At 41.9% G+C, this 20279-nt stretch overlaps 1 long non-coding RNA gene across 1 annotated transcript in view; it reads left to right on the top strand.

The window, feature by feature from the left end:
- The window catches only part of LOC137593026 (uncharacterized), a 36370-nt gene continuing 16091 nt past the window's right edge, over positions 1-20279 (top strand). The window contains exons 1-2 of the long non-coding RNA XR_011035065.1: positions 1-306; positions 14115-14210. This is a non-coding gene — a long non-coding RNA (uncharacterized lncRNA). The remainder of the gene's footprint in view (positions 307-14114; positions 14211-20279) is intronic.

Genomic DNA, 20279 nt, shown 5'->3' with positions numbered 1-20279 from the left:
AGACGTTATGAGAAAGTTGTCTCTCTCCCTCTCCCCATCCCTCCCTCCATCTCCTCCTCTTCGTGTATCATGTGCTTGGGATATGCTTATGCTTTACACAGAGCAGCTGATGCACGCCTAATGCAGGTTACCGAGTGTTAGCGGCAATTTTAAAGTGATGCCCTCCCACCACATAATACGGATGGGATATTTGAGGGGAACCTATACCACACCGCCGTACACGCGGATCACACTGAACAGCGGTGTTCCTCTCCAGCTTGGGACGCTTTCTCATCGGACTGCAGTGATTTAACCCACCTTTGGGAAGTAAGTGCAACTTTTGTGCCTGCTTTTTTTAAAAAAATAGGCTGCGTAGAGGCGGTCGTGTGCGTTTTCTTTGTGCGTAAAAGTGAGATATGAGACCTTTCTTAAGAAACACACAGTAATTGTAGCTGTTTTGCTAAAAGTGGATAAGAATTTATTATTTATGAGCTTATACGCTTTTATGGAGGAAACGGGAGCTTGTGACTGTGAATGTTTCCTCGCACACTTTGGAATATATAGGGCGCGTTGGTCGGACTTTGTCGGACCTTTGTAAGCATCTGCGTTTACTCCAACAGTAACCGAGTGAAGACTATCTCAGTGTGCATGATATACATTAATAGTGAATGCTCAACTCTTGTGTACTTTATGTCCGGCTTCTCTCTAAATTCTGCCTCCTGCTGTGAAGTTCATCTTAGAGTCATTTACCAGTGTCCAGCGGCTCTTGTTAGCTGCCTCTCATCCCACTACTTCTTTGCTAAAGCCGATGCTGTCTGAAAATACCGTTCTTATTGTGCCACGTTATATTTTACCTCAGTGAGGAGAATGTCTTCAGTGTGGTCACGACACCGTGTGAGAGATCTCTGGAACGATGCTGTTTGATTATACTTTATAGAAATGACAAAAAAAACAAAACAAGAAAACATCGGTAAATCAATTAAAATGTGAGATTTTATTTTTTTTTTTTTGCCCTTTGGAAAACGAGTTGAGATGTTGTATTGAAGGAAAGACAAAAAGAAAAGTTTGCTTTACATTGAAGGACTGTCAGCAAAATGGTCACACAATGTCTTGAAAACAAAGCATTCGTTGTGTTGGTAATCCACGCAAGGAAAGTCTCACTAATACGCACAGATTTGCACTTTTATCGTATTTTTAACTTCTCACCACTGTATAATTACACCTCCTGAAAATACAGCTAATTGTATTTTCAAGAGGCTCAGCAGGTTGTCTTCTTAAAAACGGTGTGCTGTGATTAACGCGTGGCCTGCGTGTGGGAGGCCTGTTCTAAAGCCTCCTTTAGCGTAATGAGGAGCGCTTTATGAGGATCCTGATGATATCAAGTTGGCCTCTCAGTTAAGAAGTCATAAGATCAAGGTGAAAATAATATTGTGAGTAGGAGGGGAAATGGCGTAAGGAAACAATAGCAGGAAGACGCGTCAAGTGTAAATAGTGATTTTTTTTGTGTGGATGAGGTCATTTATTCAAGTCCAGACTGCTGGTGTGCGTCATGCGTATTGCAGGCGAAAGAGGGTCTACATTCTGTTATAAAAGCTTATTAGAATAATGAAAATAGCAACGCAAAAGCCAGGCGCTGCTCAAAGGATGTAATCCCTCATTAAAATGCACAGGCCTCGTGATTCCCATTTGCTCTCATTAAAACACCTCTGCTTCGCTCCTCCCACCGGTGAAACGAGAGTAAACTTGAGAGTCAGGTCTAAAACTGTAGCAACTGAATGGGACATCTGAAAAGAAAAAGAAAAAAAAAAACAGCTGATGATGGCATTCACAAACATTATGCTGCTAATTTATCTGCGTCTTATCCTTAACCTCTGTCGTCACTGGCACACGCGCCTTCGCGTGTCCGCCACACACACATACACATGGACGCGCGCGCATACACACACACACACACACACACACACGCACACTGACTGAAGGGATGTCTGAATGTCCGAACGGAATCAAAGTTGTGTACAAGACACGGTAGCGACTCGGTAGCCTGCAGTCTCCCCCCTCCTGCGCATGATCCATCACATGTTCCACAGCCTGTTATTGTTGACTCAGTCCGAAAAAAAAAAAAAGAAATCCTACATAGTGACCCCTTTTTTTCCCCCCGGAGCTATTGGTAAAAAAAAAACAACTACTTAACATTTCTGTGGAAAAGTGTGCGGGTAAACACCCGCGGCGCCAGGGCTTCATTTCGTACGAGGCGATTTCTCCAGCCGGAGTATCGCCGTGGCTTTCCCATCGGATACGCGACGATGACAACAAAAACACACGCGGATAGCGCGGATTTCGACGCGAAACCGTGTACGTGGGAGAAAAATTGAACTCGCGCTGTTCTTCCACGTACGTGAAACGGAGTGTGCGAGCGAGCGAGCGAGCTGCGTGTTTTTGAGAATAGAAAACCTACAGAAGACGCTGGCGCACAGGTAGATCCAGCTGTCTGTTCATTGAGTTGTATCTGGTTTTAAAATTGTCTAATAGAGATCACGTCTCCTTTTTTTTTTTTTTTTTAAAAAAAACGGTCGAATACGCTCTCACCATGTGAAAAAAAACCCCATACTATACGGTTTCCCTGTCATCCATTTTCATCCCCGTGAGAGGAGACGTGCGGACTGCTCGGTGCGAGGCGGACTTATTCCAAAGCGCGCTTGGACGGATGGAGACGGTGCATCGATTGGAGAGTGTATTTGCGATCTTTTTTTCTTTTTTTTTTTCATGACATCATGGCTGTTACATCGTCGTGGTCCGAGCCCTTTGACCTCACCGGGGTTGGTCCATATTTTGACCACCCCCCAAGCCCCCCTGATCGTTTTGGGGATGGCCCTTATTTCTCCCACTCTCTTCAGACCGACCGACGTTCAACCTGCAGATCGGACCCCTTTGGCTTCGCAGTCCTCGCCTTTATCTCTCCTTAAGTACACGCTGGATGTGAAAGGACAACTTGACACTCTTTTGGCTAAAAAGCAGTCTCATGTCTTTATAATCCGAAACATTTGCGTCGTAATTCCCTGCGCCGTTATTGCACTTTCCACAGGAAACCGGATTTCCCCCCTTCTCTAACGTGTTTCTTCCCCGCCGGCCTCACAGGATATCTATTGCTGCTGCCACAACGACTTAATAGAGGCGAAAGAGCCTTTTGTGGGATTGGAGCTATTTGCATTGCAAATTAGGCCCCCCTGTGCAAGGATGACTGCACCTTACCCGCGATTTTTAAGGCCTTGGCCCTACTTCAACTTAGTAATATTGGTTGATGTCAAGTGAATATGACATTAACAGTGGGATAATATATCATTTTCGGAAGAATTGCTGCTTTTTTTTCTCTTCTTCTTCTTTTTTTTTATACACCGGGGGTGTATAACAGATCGGGCTGTGCAGCCGTGGCTCAATGGCAAAAGGGGAATAAAAGGAATATAAGACACGTGTGACTTGAAAAAAGGATACTGATGACTTTAATACATTTGAGTGGAGAGGTGGAAACTTGGGAGACCAGAAGAGGAAATGTACATGTGGATTATTGCTGAAGACTGGGAAGTGGGTTGTTATCTTTGGTTATCTAGCTGTATGAGTGTTCTGCTCGTCATAAAGCTAGATAACCGAAAGTAAAAACTACTTCCAGACTCGTCGGGGACTTGAGGACTCTTATTACTAATTTTTTCCCCCCTCATGGACAACAGATTGCAAATATCCTATGACTTTTTTAATGTATATTATTTTGCTTTCCTTTGCTATTTAAATTCAGAAATGTGATATGGTGGCTATCTATTTGTGCACGTCTCTTATTGTAATTGTGAGTTAGTATAATTTAGGCCTGTGTGACGATTTTACGCACAGGCGACTTCACCCATCCACATTTAAACATGTGTGCACTCACACTTACACTCGGTGAACTTCCCCTCTGGCTGGATATCGAACGTTAATATTTATAAGCTGTTTGATCCACTTCACATGAGTTCTGATGGTTCTTTCTATTTAGGCTATATTTCACGGGATTGGAAAAGTGACATTAAGGGGTTCCGTGGAAACCCATGTGCGCGCCTCCATGCGTTTTTTATTTTTTATTTTTTATTTATTTTATTTATTTATTTTATTTCAGCATGATCGGGTCCAGCCAGGGAACGGCGCTGGCATCCCAAACACTTAATAATTAGGACGTATACTGAGCTGACAAAAATGGGGGCCAGAGTGAGAAAGAGAAAGAGAGAGAGGGAGGGAGAAGTGGGGTAGTGGGTTTTGGAGAAAGGGGTGTTAGACGAGGGAGGGAGGGACGGGATTGGATGGGGAGGGGTGGGGGTGAGGGGGGGGGGGGTCGGGCCTGCTTAATTGATTCCGTTAACCGCAGTGCAGGAGATGTGAACGACTGGACGATCCCATTCCCACGCTCGGTGGGGCAAGTGGCAATGCCATGCCCCGGCCCAATATGACAGGCAGCGCCGCGAAGGCCTGGAGGGGCCGGGAAGGGGAGGGGGGATGGGGGGGAGGGGGGCGACAGGGGTCATGAAAAGACGTCAAGTGCACCAGACTCATCTGCATCCCCAAAGAAAGAGGCGACGTTTCCCAGCCCCAGCTGACGCGGCGCTCCTAAACTTAGTAACGGTCCTGAATGCGTAATTTCTCGCCAATTGTACTGATAATGAGGGCTTAGGGTCATTATCTTAAAACTATGTTTGTGCGTTTGAAAAGGATGCGCGCAACTATGTAAGTCTGCATGGCTCCCACTTCAGCACCAGGCGTTGTACTTCTCCTGAGAATCAGTAAGACCGCAGATAATGTCACACAAAGAAGTCTGGGGGCATTTCAATAGGTGACATCTAAGGTGCATTGTTTGCATTTGAACTTGACCATGAACGACAATAATTTGAGATTAAGGTTCGGAGGGGGCCAGTTTGGAGTATTTGACCCTGTTTTTATAGGACATAAAATTATGTGATATATATATATGTGTGTGTGTGTGTGTGTGTGTATATATATATACATATAAATATGTATACATATGTATATATGTGTATATATGTGTGTGTGTGTGTGTGTGTATATATATATATATATATATATATATATATATATATATATATATATATTTGTAGATCAGAGATTTACACTTGCATTTGCACAGATTAATTTAAATATGGCCTTTATCAAAAATTTAAAAAATTCTTTTGTGCCTTAATATGACACATGACATAGTGCTGATGATAATTTTAAACACCCTGTCTTTTTTTTTTTTTTTTTTTACAAATGGCTGCTCTGCTGGATCAATCAGGTGATACTGTGTTTCCGGGGTAGATCACGTGCGTAGGCCTGATTGGGTTTAATTTTAGAATCTGTAAAGCTGCCTTGTGTTGCTGCAGAGGATTACTGAAGTTCTGTGTTAAAAGACAAAAACCACCTTTGCTCAAAAGATCTCTTGCCGACTTTCTCACACCGTCAGACAAAACTAACGTCTCTTGTTTCCGACCCCTGTCAAAGGCGGCGCACAAGACCGGTTCGTTTACCAGAGAGAAAATTTGAGAACTCAATTCTGTCCGAGCAGTGCTGAATAAAACAAGTCTTATTGTGCCCAGTTAAGTCGACTGAAGTCGTCCTCTAAGGTTTATGAATGGGAACATTGTTTTCAAGTATGGAGGGGCAGCACTAAATGTCAGCTCTAGAGTGGCAGAAAAAACCCACTCTTCCCGCTGAAAAATAGTTTTTCTCTCACTGTGTGTGTTTTTTTTATTAACCAGTCTCTGTACTCAGATGAAGAATTACAACAACATGTGCTGTCATATATTGTGATTTAAACCCAAATTCATCTTGTTTTTTTGTTTTGTTTTTTTTTAGAGGTGACCCATCACCTCATAACTCCACATTACTAGCTAGTATGTAAAGTTTATAAGGAAAAATGCCATTATCCACTCATTTGGAAGGAAATGCACTGCCATTCTCAGATGTCCTGTTACCAGGAGAGAGCATCATCGCACAGCTTGCAAATCACACTTCCCTGTAGCGCCACTCACACTCAGCATTTCTGGGCTGCATGAGAGAGAGCTGCAGCATTGGTTGGCAGCAGTTTGCATGATCTTTACTTGTGAGATTCAGTAAATCTCATCAATTTGGTCCGCATCAATGCTCGTGACCGCCGCAGCTTTCTTGAATCTCTAAAAATAATGAGCTGCATCCTCTCCTAGTGATGACGACGTAGCTTCCACATCTTAAATTTATCATGTAGTGTAACGGTGCGTTTCTATTCTTCCCTCTGTCTCTATAAATGAGGCTGAGTTATTGTGTCTTCTAGCATGCAAAGGGGGCCAAAGGTATGCATTTACAGTATATTTTTATAGGCATGTATAGAAGCTGGCGGGAAAAAAATGCCCTGCCGTTCATTTCACAGTGCCTCATTTCCATATATTTATAGATATAGATGTGTGATTTGACTATGCGCATAGAAATGGACGGTGACAGGTCCCGTTCCTTCGCCTTTGCGAATGTGGGCTACATGCTTTAGCTTTGCCCTCCTTTTATGCTCATACAGTGAAATGCAGCCATTGTTGTCACGTGGTGTGTTAAGTAACAAAACCATGGTGACCATGGATGGTGTTTTCATATTCATTGAATAGGCAATCAGCATATTTTATGTGAGCGTGCCCGGGGTTTTAGATGTGCCTCTCTGTGCCTCTCTGCACACTGCTTGGCAGGTACAGCAGTAGGTTTATAATGTGTATTATACCCAGGGTGTTTCCTGTGTCAAAGGATATGAACGTAGTCAGCATGCAAGTGTCATTTTGTTAATTTTTTTGCTGCAGGCTTCGCAGAGATTGTTTTAGCATTAGCTTCTTTCGCAGCAGTAAAAGTTGATCTGCAGCATTAGCACGATACAGCCCAAATTACGGAGATTAACCGAGCAGAAATGCACGAGATCGTCTGCCTTCTTGATGCTGGAGAGGCTCGGCGTGCATCTGTGCATGCATGTCTGTGTTTGCTTGCCTTGTCTGTCTGCATTTCCTGTGTGTGCTTTCCTGCGGTTAACTGACCCGGTCGTCTGGGATAGATGAGTGAGGCCACTACAACATGTTGATGAAGAGGGGGAACAATGGTCGTGTCCCGGTCTACAACGTCTGTCTGTCTGGCTTGGGCCATGTCTCTCTCCGTCTGTGTATGTCTCCTGGACATGAACTTGAACTTGAGACAGGCAGCCAGACACCATCTGTGCACCAGAGGTAATGAATTCAGTGCATTCATGGTTGTGGAGCAAGCCAGGCCACCGCCGCCCATTGATGAGCAGATGACCCCTATAGTCTGAGTTGGCTCTTCATCACTAATAGAATTCAACAATACCAGATGGTAGTGGAGAGGAGTAAGAGTTGCGGTGTGCTAGCGATGGTGGAGTTTACATGCGTGTGTCTGTATGCCTGTCGGCGTTTGTGCGTGAAGCCCTACAAGTTTTCCTTTCTGTTTATGCTTCGCTACTCATATAACTTATGCAAATTAATTGGTGTACGCTCTTCCTTTCCTGAATAGAGACCCTTCCCCTATTAAAGCAGTGGCCTGCTATTTTAACGATGCAGCCATACTGAATTTATGGCCTTGATAATTGAAAGGGCCGGTTCAGTATTCCCCCTGATAAACTGTAGTAAGTGAATGAGGCATAAACCTTAAACAAGCCAGGCACAATGTGAATTCCTGCAGGCCCTCCTCCTCCTCCTCCTCTTCCTCCTCTACCCCCCCCCTCCTCTTTCTCTTCCCCCAGCCCAAGCTTCTGTCACAATCACAGGCGAACACACATACACACACACACACACACATACACACTCGCACGCATGCGCACACACACAGTAAGGCTTTTCCCTCTGGTTGGTGTCGCCACGGCAACGGTAGGTGAGATCACCCTGCGCATGGCAGCATCAGCTGCTGCCAGTGCAGGACAGATTCCTAGTTTCTGAGTATGTGTGTGTGTGTGTGTGCGTGTGTGTGTGTGCGTGTGTGTGTGTGTGCGTGTGTGTGGAGCGTGCTACGCAACCAACTACAATGCTGTCCACTTCCCATTTCCATGGCTCAGTGCAGACATGCAGCCTTCAAGTAGCATGACAGGTGACGTCTAACTGAAATTTCTCTAAACTCCTCAATAATTTAACTTTAATGTAGTCGCTGGTTTAATTGTGAGAATCTGAAGTTGTGTTTCACATACTAAGCAAAACCGAAATCTGAGATCCCACAGTGGTCTTTGACACACACCGGCACACAAACACTCAAAAGGTGTCATTATCTCGGTGACGTGTCATTGACCATTAATCTGATCGACCGCTTTCCATAACAGACCAGCCAGCCATAACTTCCCAATAATCCACTGAGGAATGCCATGGTTGGGCCCTTTTTAATGACATCATGCATGGCCACTTGAGCGTCTTGTGGGGATCAGCGGGCATGCTGTGCTCTGCCACGCTGTACGGCCCTCCCCTTTAGCTAACTGCATTGATATGCATGGGTTAGACAGGCTTTTACACACTCATAAAGACGTATTGTCTATGTAGGTGTAGGGTTGTTTTTGTTGTCGTTTGGCATAATGAGAGCATGACGGTAGTTACGACTTACCACATAGGATGCTGCTGTAAAAGATGCACCATTTTCCCACTGTGTGCTTATAACTAAAACTCAGTGATACACAACTTTCACAAATGCACCAGAACAATTTCTCATGATTATCTGCGACAGTAAAATAAAAACATCCATGATGATGACAATTTCAAACCTCTAAAACTGAAGTTAAATCAAAATTTGGTTGTATAAAACTCTTCACACTTTACACCAAAGACTATAATTTGCACAAATCTGCCATCTTCATCAAAATTTCGTATTCATCTTTTTGTAATATTTTGGCTCTGAGCCCAGAAGTTGGTCATATTGTGCGTCAAAAAGACTCAACGTAGGCAAAAATCTTTTCTCTGATAAGTCACCTCCCCCCTTTAATTTTGACTATTTTGATTTGAGGGGAATAACTAATTTTATTCTTTGAAATGCGTGTTTCTATTTATCCTTACACATTAAAAGGTAATGGTTTTTTCAATATTACACACACGTAATGTCATTGCTGCTTGGTCAGTTATTAATTCTGTTTGCAATGCCCCAACATTTTGAATACCCAGCTTGTTAAATTAAATTACTGTTTTTAAATATTTTCCTAGAAAGTCTAACTGCAGGATTTGCTGAGCTGAAAGCAGATTTTGATGAAAACACCACGTTGTACTTTCACTTATGTTGCCAGCGACAATGCTAACTGCTAGCAGGATTACAATACTCAGTCAGCTAAGTAGCAACGTGATTCTTTTGCAACGGTAGCACCGCACAAAATGTGTGTGCTTGGATGCTATTTTGTCTTTATGTCTAAATCTGGCTCTCTTTTAGGACGACTGAGATTCGCCAGCTTTTGATTATGCAAATACTACATGCCATAAATAAATTAGTATAATTGCATCCGAAATATGCTTTGAATCATCCTCGCAGATGAAAGGATGTAAATAATATATTACGTGTCACTGCATTATTCATCTTCTATTAATTACAAGCATTTGGGTGCTCAGTCTGAACATACCTTATGCTACACTCGATATATAAGTGGTCTACATGTTCTTTTTCCACAGCACGCCGTCCACAGTCTGTAAAAATTAAGGTGAAGTTGTTGGGTTTTTTTTATTTATGGTACCAATCTTCTCTCATCGTTTTCTATTAGTGAACTCCTGCCGCCATCAGCTTGATGTAGTTTCCCAAGATTAATTGCCTTTTTTATTGTTAAAATGAATGTTTGTAGAATCTTTGACTTCGTCTGAACGTGCTGGGGGTTTTTTTCTTCTTTTTTTTTTCTTTTTCACATTATGCATATAAGTGCATCTGTATTCATAAGAGCGGGGGGCTTCAGAACACATTAAATAAGCGTTGATACTGTAGATGTGCTGCCGCTGCAATTAAAATACGTCCTTCTGTCCGCTCATTGTTGAGCATATGGCGTTGAGGCCTCGACGTAATTTGAATATGGGCGAACCATTTGAAAAATATATGCTATTCGGCAATTAAATTATATGGGCTCTTGGACAAGGCGGCCACTACCAGTGCATATAGAATAGTGAGCAGTAGTTGCTACGCTCGCATTAGCATCTGGTCCTTTTATGTAAATTTGATGAGAAAGGACTCATGCATATACGCCAGGGCTGGGGTGTACTCTCCTAATATCCTTATTAGAGAGGGGTGAATTAAATATTTATTAGGGGGGCTAAGGGTTAGGAAGGGGGGCCTGTCCCTGTGTTGTCGTGAGGACCGAGGTGGAAGAAGGGGAAAGGGAGGAGGAGGTTTGGCTTTCTCTACGAGTGTCTCTCTATGCCTCAAGGTGCCACCATCTTAAGGCGTTTGGCAGTAGTGAGAGTGTGAGGAGGGTAGACCTAAAATGTCCGCTGGCATAGACACGCGCATGCATACACATTAACGCATACAAATTTCCGCGTTGTATGTGGCCGGGAACACAGAGCACCGAGAATCAGTTATTCAATTACCGTCATCGGCAGCTACGCATGCTTAAACAATTTCTTTTGCATGTATTAATTCCCTCGATTACCGTCACCTACAACATCGGCCTGTGTTTAGCTTCCTGTCATGTGCCGCTCATCAGCTATGAGTGCGAATATTAGCATCAGGCCAACCATAACTGAACTGGTGTTCGGTAATATTTTGCAATTACAATGTGCAGCCAGTTTTATGTATTTTTTTCAATCCTGATTATACCATCTGACGAGACGCAGGCCGCATTTTTATCTCTATTTTATATTACCATGTACACAGATTATTAATATGGCATTATAGTTATATAAATCAGAGATGTGTAAATAGATCGGAAATGTATCAGTGTACTTAGCATGAGGATAGTTTCCGATAAAACCTAGTGTTACAGATTTAAGTGTTAATAATACAAATGGCAGCGAGCAGAGAGAGGAAGTCGGTGGAAATATTGGCAATTTATGTTAATCAGCGTTACTCTTTACTTCCTCCTCATTTTCCTTCTCTTTCCCTCTTCATCACTTTCACATTCACACATACACACACACACACACACACACACACACACACACACACACACACACACACACACACACACACACACACACACGCACACACACACACACATATACACACACACAGAGGCTGACCTCTCCTATCCGTTAATTATCATAAATGTGCTTAGTGAGCAGGCATACACACACACACACACACACACACACACACACACACACACACACACACACACACACACACACACACACACACACCAATAGTCACACACATATATACTAAGACACACATACACAAATGTGTGTAGCACACAAATACACACCATTCATTGAGATACAGACACAGCATTAGCATTCCCTTTCATCCTGAAGTGCTCCGGGTGCGTAGCATAAGAAGAATGTGCAGGAAATTATTCAAGATGAATTATAACACACATCACCAGTACTGTATTTTTTCCAGGCATGGACACACACATATACACAGTTATTTTATTGGAGATATTTGACATTTGTTTCAATCAGAGTTTTGTTTTAATCCGATAGTCTCTAGATACAGTTGTGTAGCTCAGTGGATATGCATGAAGAATCCATCGTGTTCATACATTAGAGGTGCGTTGTGTATGTCGATATTACATCTCTCTGAGCGGTATATCCTCGCAGCTTGTCGTCTCTTTTTATATGCATAAAATATACATACCATATAAGCTGTGTGCCTCTCCCCACCTCCCCATTTCCTCTGATGAGTGGTACGCCCCGGCATGCTGGTAAAGAAGTGACAATAATTAAGCGGCTGTATGTTTGAGCGTGGCGTTGGCTAGTGGATAGTTACTGGGAGGAAATGAGACAGACAGCATGGGGGAGCTGGGTGGCAAAGCAGACCTCCACTTTGGATAATGAAAGACTGAAAGCCACCAGGGTGGAGAGGCGACGCTCCTCTTGTGAAGGAAATGCTTTTGTTCTATGACTACCTCTTTTTGACATATATGGCAGGAAGGTGCAGTTGGTGAGAATTCATGCGGCCTGACAAAGGAGCAGCCTCCTCTGCATCGCGTAAATCAAGATGCACGCGGCTTCATTTGAATTTTTTTTTTTTTACAGCTGGTTTTGAAATCAGTGTAGCTCACTTAAACATAATTTTCCGACTCCATGCAAAATAATTCTCATAGGTCTTGTATATTTCCCACCATGCGTTACATTACATCGCCTGTGTGTGTGTGTGTGTGTGTGTGTGTGTGTGTGTGTGTGTGTGTGTGTGTGTGTGTGTGTGATTGCAGGTGATAGGAATACATATGCGATGTGATTTAGCATCATCTACTTGCATCACCACGCTGCTGCTTTGGAGAAAGCAGAGGTACATTCTTGGTCCTGTCGCCTCCAGTGTAGCCCCACCCCACCCCACCCCACCTTCCATGAATATACACGCACGCACGCACACACACATACACACATAGGCTACAAGCAGAGCAGCAATGGAGAGAGTGGAGCAGAGGAAGGAGATAGAGGAGCAGGAGGGAGATGGGATGAGACAAGCCACACAAGCCGCAAAGGGAATGGGGTGAAGGTGGAGGGGGGGGGTTTGCTCTATAGTTACCCTAAACCCTGCCGTAGGGCTGGAAACACACACACACACACACACACACACACACACACACACACACACACACACACACACACACACACACACACACACACACACACACACACACACACTGACACACACAGGCTCGCCACACAACCGCAAAACACCCTCAGAGCAGTGTAGAACATTGCAACGGGGAATAAGAGAATATGCCATGTATAAAGATACCCCAACCATTTCTATTGTTTATTTCCATCCCTCCTGAAGAATTCATTCAATGTAAAGGTTGTGATTTTCTTAATTTCATGTGATTTTTTTCGCAGTGATTTTAATACATTTTTTTCAGCTTGTATTTGATGAAAAATGAACAAAAATAAAATCCAAAGCTAAACCAAAATAATCTTGTGTGTGTGTATATTATTGATTATTGCCATATACAGTAACATCGTTTTAGTGACCATGTCAGTACAAATGTGTGTGCGTGTGTGTGTGTGTGTGTGTGCGCGCACGTGCACGCTTTGAAATGGAGCTCTAATAAAATGTGACACCTGTCAGTTTGATATTTAACGCAACAGAAGAGCATCACAAACACTTTTGAACAGCAGCAGAAAGAAAGTCAAAATAGTTGAAATGAGTTTATATCCTCCAAATCGGTCAGAAGCACCCTATAAAAATAAAAACAGCCGTTAAGCACTGGGTAAAAAAAAACAACTAAATCTGAAACATGTATGATCTGTTTACGTCTTAAAGAACAATAAACGAACAAGTAAATCATTTTCAAGATGTGTTCCCACTCATTCACATGTTGCTGTGGGAGGTCAAATATTAAGGTCTCACACACTCTCAATAATAGTTACCTTTGACCTCAGATGGACTTGTCCTTTGGCCTTGATGTTTTGACTTTTGACCCTCTCACCCCTGAGAGAGGACACAGAGGTCAAGAGGTCAGCGGCACGGCTGCCGACATAGCGTTAGCTTACACCTGAATTAGCCTGGAGGGCTAATCAGTTACAAAACTTTCAGACTTTTGAAATAACATTTAAAGTGTTTCACTTTAATTTCTTGAGCGGGTAAAAAAAAAAAAAAAAAACATCTTCACACAACCTTCAAATGATCTGCAAACCAGCTGTTCATGTGCCATTATAGGACCTGGGTTTGACTTGCTATTTGTGGCTACGGATAAAGGTTGAGGCGACATTTGCACAAAGTTATTGCCAATTTAAATTTTTACAAGTAAACTTAGCTATGGTAAATGCTACTTCTGTTTCCTTCCTCCAAGATATAACTAGGTATTTGCTTTCCACTCCTCTCTTTTTACTGGAAATATGTTAATGGTGATTTGTTGAAGAGTTCTTCAACATGTAAAGGTTACCTCTTGGTAAACGTATTCACTCCCTGTGTGTGTGTGTGTGGTTGTGTGTGTGTGTGTGTGTGTGTGTGTGTGTGTGTGTGTGTGTGTGTGTGTGTCATTGCTGCAGTGATGGAGAACGGGGGCTGTGGAGACCTGCAGGCAGCAGGAAGTAGAGGGCCGCATGAGATCTCAGGGATTTTATTCTCTCATGGACCAACATGAGGTAAGTTTCGGTTAATAAAGTCAAATGTGTGTGTGTGTATGTTTGTGTGTGTGCTTGTGTGTGCGTGTATGTGTGCATTCGTCCATGCTTGTGTGTGTGTATACACAATAAATATTCTCAAAAATTTTTGCATGTATTTATTGTGACCTCTGGTAATGGAAAGACAAACTGAATGAATGACGTGATAAACTACCAGGAATATCGGAATCATGTAATCTTAATTTTGTTTGGACACTTTTTTTTTTTTCTTCTCTTTTTTAAAAATCGTTGGGAAGGGCTTCGACTGAGGGTTCTTCCCCCTCTGTGGCATCTGTGTTGATATGTGTGGGTCTATGTCCATGTGTGTTTGTTTGCCTGCAGCAGAGTTAACACTTGTGTATGTGCTGGATACAGGCGTAGATGTTAGCAGTGGTCCAGAGGACATAGTAAACAGAATAATAGCTGTTTGAAGGGAGCTCAGGCGATGTGATGGTGGGCAATAACAAATCTCACGACCCATTCTTTGCCCTGTGGTCCATACCAAAGATGAGAAGCACAAGGGAAAGAGATGTTACTGTTCACTCATCATCACAACAGCGTGCAGCAACACACCATCAGTAACTCCCACCAGGAAGTGATTTCCCAATATTTCCTCTTGCTTTTCAAATCCTTGCAGCGACAGTAATTGACCTCTGTCCTGGCTTTGTTTGGATGGCGTGCTGGACATTTTTCCCCAGCAATTAAACCTCCAGCCAATATTAAGGTGACATTTTACATTATTGAACTGACGCAAACATTTTAAAGAGATGAGCTTGCCTTCGTGACAAGGAAATATTCATTAGCCGGCAGCAGCAGCTAATTACAATATCTTTTTTATTCTTTTCATCTTTGACCCCATGAGTCTTACAATTACCTGAAACTAAATAACATCCGTCCCTCCCGGAAAATATACCATGGGATGTGTTGCCTAAATCTTGCTTATGTTCTTAATGATGGGAAACAATTCTGCACATTGACAAAAAATAGACCAAGTCCAAATAACCCAAGAGCTACATGCTCTATGTTTAGAGTTTGCAAAGTCAAAAAAGTTAGATGCTTGAAAAAAAAAAAAAAAAGCTGAAGGGAAGAGTTGGTATGTCAGTACCCATGGGCCTTAGTGTGTGCTGGTGTTAGTCGTCCTAATTACCCCAGTACTCAAACACATTTGGTGGACTGCTCAGAAGGACCAATTAGAAGGGCAGGGCAAGTCACTTAGTAGGAAAAGTGCTCAAGTCCGCAGTCATCTGGACTATACCACAGAGAGATTTCATCTCATGGAGAACTCTGGAGAAAATGTCCACGAATTACCTTTTTGGGTGAAATTAACTGTAGCACTTCTTCCAATGGAAATTCCTTGTGTTTTTCAGTATTTACTGTATGTTTTGGCATCATCTTAACATTTGTGAATATTTTAAGCTTAATCAAACTAAGGGATAAAATGAAATTATTGGACCCTTATAAAAGTGGAAATCAGCTCCCCAATACTTTAGAACTATGTCGCCGCATAAAAGGTTTGTTGGACAGCCTTAAAAGACTCACTCTGGAATTTATAAGATCTTGTTTTCATCATAAATTACACCACGAAATCCAATAACTCTTAACCATAGTAAACAACATCTATGGACCATCCTTGTAAACACCGTCCATATATACATATACGGACACTTTGGATAGACTTTCTCTCTGCTAAAAGCCTGTAAAGTGTGTCAGTGTCATTAGAGCCCTATACTATACCCCTATATAGACTTTGCATTATTTAGTTAGAAAGAAAGGCTTTCTGATGAGTAATATCTGACCCCCCACCCATCAGCCGTAGCCACTGGGCGCAGTGTGACAGGGTTATGACAGCTTTTTACCTCTGCAGATGGATATGTGCACCTCAGAGTGAGAAAATGTCCCCCCACTTGAAATGAGAACATCGATTTCTGTTGAAAGGTTACATTCTCTTTCCCTTATTTCCATTTGCTAAGAAATTAAGAAATGCACTCATAAAAAAAAAAAACCCCACAACAACAAAGAATATGTTTACTGTACTGTACTTTATAGTTTGTTTGCATTGCCTCATTTCCTATGCTATAACAATAATCATCTATCAGGCGTGCATATCTGGAGTACAGCTGCGTACTATTAGGGCGCCTGCGGGAGTGTGTATTCATAATGTGGCACCTGCATTCACTGATAGAAACCCTCCAGTGTTGTAGGCCAGTATCATCAGTGCTAGCCCACGACGATTAATGAAGTCGTCTGCATGTGACTGCATGATTAAAGAGTGCTAAGGCGCACACACACACACACACACACACACACGTGTGTGTGTGTGTGTGTGTGTGTGTCTGAGTATGTTGTCTGTACTGATTAAACAACAAGAAGGGACTAAAGATGCCAGCATACAAGAAGTGCCATTGACTATCATCCTAAAGGAGAGTTTTGTGCAGTATTGGCTTTATGCAAATGCAAAAGGTATTAGTCTTTATGATTAGGTGATGCAATAGGAAGCAATTATAAATAATGACCAAAAACCTGGGAGGCAACTGAGTAAGAATACGATGCATTATTTATTAAAAATATTGTAAAATATGTGAAAGGTATTTTTGTCTTTTCAATGATTTGTTTCTGTCGATAATTTTTTTCTACTTGTCAGGTAATTCCATATTTCATGCTTGGATGCAATCATTTTCCCATGAAAATATATATTTATTGCAGATGCTCATGCCTCTTATAGCGATAGCAGAATGTGTCCTTCCCATGCTTGTTTAAAAATTCCACAAAACTGGAACATCTTTTTTTTTTCTTCTCTCATTCTAATGCAATAGTACATTATCATCCGTGTACCGAGGGGTCGAATTTGGTATATGTCGAGATCTCTCACTGATTTATAATTAATACAGATAAAAATACAGGTTGGGTGTTTTTTTCTTTCCTTTTTAAAATTTGATATCGAAATAGCATTGAGACGGCTGTTTATTAGCGCTTTGTAGACAGAGCCTCTCTCTGCATCATCATACAGTCAGAACAAAGGATATGCACATTGTAAAATCATGCAAATGAATGCAAATCGCTGGCAGCAAGGAATCGCGAGGTGGCAGGAGGGGTGTCTGTATAAGCAGAGGGATGCCAGGGGATTTGTACACTTGCCGGACAGTCTTCCTTTAAGTTGTGGTGATAACTAAAAATATATTGGTTTCCAGTCTGATCCTAAATCTCTTCTGAACATTGCTTGAATAAAAAGCAAGGTTTCCCTCCTTATAAATACTGGCTGGATCTAATTACACCCCATGCTTACATATTCTGTTCATATGCTTTGCTTCCTGGATATTTTTTTTTGTAATTTCTCTCATGATGACACAAGACGCCATGTTCATTCGAGAAGCTTTGCAAATGTGACACAATAGCTGCCATCAGCTTTGCAGTATGCAAGTGTGTGGAGGGATGATGCAATGCAGAAACAATTTAAACGTTAATAACTCTGCTGTACTTCACCTTTCCCGTAAAAATGTCCTTTTTATCACTAACTCAGATAATGAACCAGGTCAGTCAATATTTTATTTCAACTATGAAAAGAAAAGAATATTTTCTTCTTTTTTTTTATTGCTTCTTTATTTCATTTGGTTATCAGTCAAGAATATTTGGAACAGTTCAGGAATAAACCCTGAATTCATTAGCAGAGAAATTCTAATAAAATTCATTTGTGTGCTCATGAATTTCTCACTCATCATCATCTTTAGCATCATCATGTTTAGCATTGCAGACAGTTCAAACTACGTGTCTGGCGAGGAACACGTCAATGTGTTTCATCCCAAATTAGCTTAATTCAAAATGTTTATTCATGCTAATTGTTCGACAATTCAATTCAGCTTATGAAATATTAATAGAGCAATAGAATCAATTTGCAAAGTGTGTATTTTTTCCACAAACATAGCCCTAATTCCCGTAGCATCATTCCTTTCACAAAACGGTGATATTAATAAAAACATAATCTAACACAATCACGTTTAGAGCTCTCATAGCCACACAACAATCAGTAATTTGTTTCAAATTGCATACAAAAAAACCCCCATATTTAAATGCAGCCCTCTTTCAGACAGCACACACACACACACACACACACACACACACACACACACACACACACACACATACAGGGACAAACCCACAGACACAATATGATTGGGGAGGGGGAGGACACAGACAGACATTCACAATTGTGCATAATGATGTTAACATTCCTGCATGTCTAATGCAGGGGATATTGAGACAGACACTAGCTGGTCGTCGGCCTCGCTGTGTGGTGTGTGCATTCATGGCTTTAAACTGTAGCAGTGCATAATGATGCATTAATTGTCGCCTGCTCTCGGGTGTGTGTGCACAGGCTGCTGAGGGTTGTGTTTGGCCTTTGATGCAATCCTTAATCTCATCAAACATATGCAAGATCACATTGCACTTTATTTCCTCGTCTTCTCGCATGAATTGCCGGTGCGGTGTAATCTGAATGAACAACTCTAGGTACTGCTTGGAGGTTTACATATTTTGGTGGGGTTTTGTTTTTACTCAAATATTAATTTCAGAATGATTATATTTAGACCTCATTTAAATTGAACAACTCACTAAACGGGTGTTAGTGTGGACCATAGTCCAGGATTTTTGAAGATAACTGCGACATGGAAAGACATTTTTTTAGAAGTGACTTAAAGGGTGAAACCTGATTTCGAATATTATCAGGTGATGCTCTTGTATTTGCTTTTCAACTTCCTCCCAAATGGAGGGATACAAACTGGAAGGGAGGGGGCCGTGAATATGAAAATGAAGCGCCGGCTTCATAAAAGACGGAAACAAAGAGGGACAGACAGCATACACTGAGAAGGACAGGCAAAAGATGAAGCTCATTTTTTCTGTGGGCACCCAGTGGCGTCTGCATTGCAGATCGCTGAAATCCCCTTCGAATGCGTCCCTGGGCTTATTGGGGGTGGGGTGGGGAAGGGTGAACGAGGGATGGGTTTATTCTATCTCTGCTTTAGTACACTTTGTTTTTTTTTTCCCTCCCCCTACGAAATATATTTTTTCTGTCTGCATCAAATGTCAAGTTAATTTCCTGGGTGCTATGAGGGATGTGTCCTTCCCTCTGGTATGTGTGGCAGGGCGATGGATTGTGGTAAGGTAGTGGGCTTGTTAGTGTGTGCGTGTGTGTGTGTGTGTGTGTGTGTGTGTGTGTGTGTGTGTGTGTGTGTGTGTGTGTGTGTGTGTGTGTGTGTGTGCGTGTGTGTGTATGTTTCTATATGGGTGAATGGGGGAAGAGAAAGGGGCATGGCAAGGCAAAAAAGAGAGCTGCGAGTTGGTGAAGGGGCTTCTGTACGCTATATCTATAAATTGGCTCTCTCTGAAGAGCGAGAGGAGTGTTAAAAGTGTGTATGCATATTGTGTGCGTATTTGTGAGTGTGTGTGGTTCTGTAAGAATATGATCCAATTATTAATTGATGTCGCTATTCCCATGTGCCTGTCCTTATTTTGCAAATTCACATGTTTGGATCTTTTGAAGGTTAATCTGAATTGAATATTAAAGAAAAGAAGAGAAGAAAATAAACAACATAGTGTATATAATATAGAGGCTTCGTAATTCAATGTCACTGCATTGCTGCGTAACACAAAAGCTGAAAGTCCCCCTAGATTCTCAGGTATATCTCGACATGACAGTCACGTGCAGACAGAATTTTAATCTGATTACCTCATCAGCTGCGCCGCGTTTCCTGGTTGCTAACAACAACAGCTCATTACAAACAATGCCTCGCAGCCCATCATGTTAAAAAAAATAAATACAGGTATCAATCTTCTTTTTTGCCATCTTGCTTGACATTAACAGTCTTTATGTTGTTCTATCCTCCAAAGCTGGAACATATTTTATTTTATATTTGATTTATTTCAAGTTTGTTCCATTGTCACTGAGTAGTTGTGCCCTTCTGAGATGCTGCTTTTAGGGACAATCCAACCTTCAACAGCAGACACAAAAACAGTAAATCTGTTTCTTGTGTGTTTGTGTTATTTGTACACAGCTTTAAA

This window comes from Antennarius striatus, chromosome 3, assembly GCF_040054535.1.
Source record: "Antennarius striatus isolate MH-2024 chromosome 3, ASM4005453v1, whole genome shotgun sequence".
In the NCBI taxonomy this organism is placed as follows: Eukaryota; Metazoa; Chordata; class Actinopteri; order Lophiiformes; family Antennariidae; genus Antennarius; species Antennarius striatus.
Note: the sequence above shows the minus strand (reverse complement) of the source record. Positions and strands in the feature narration are given on the sequence as shown.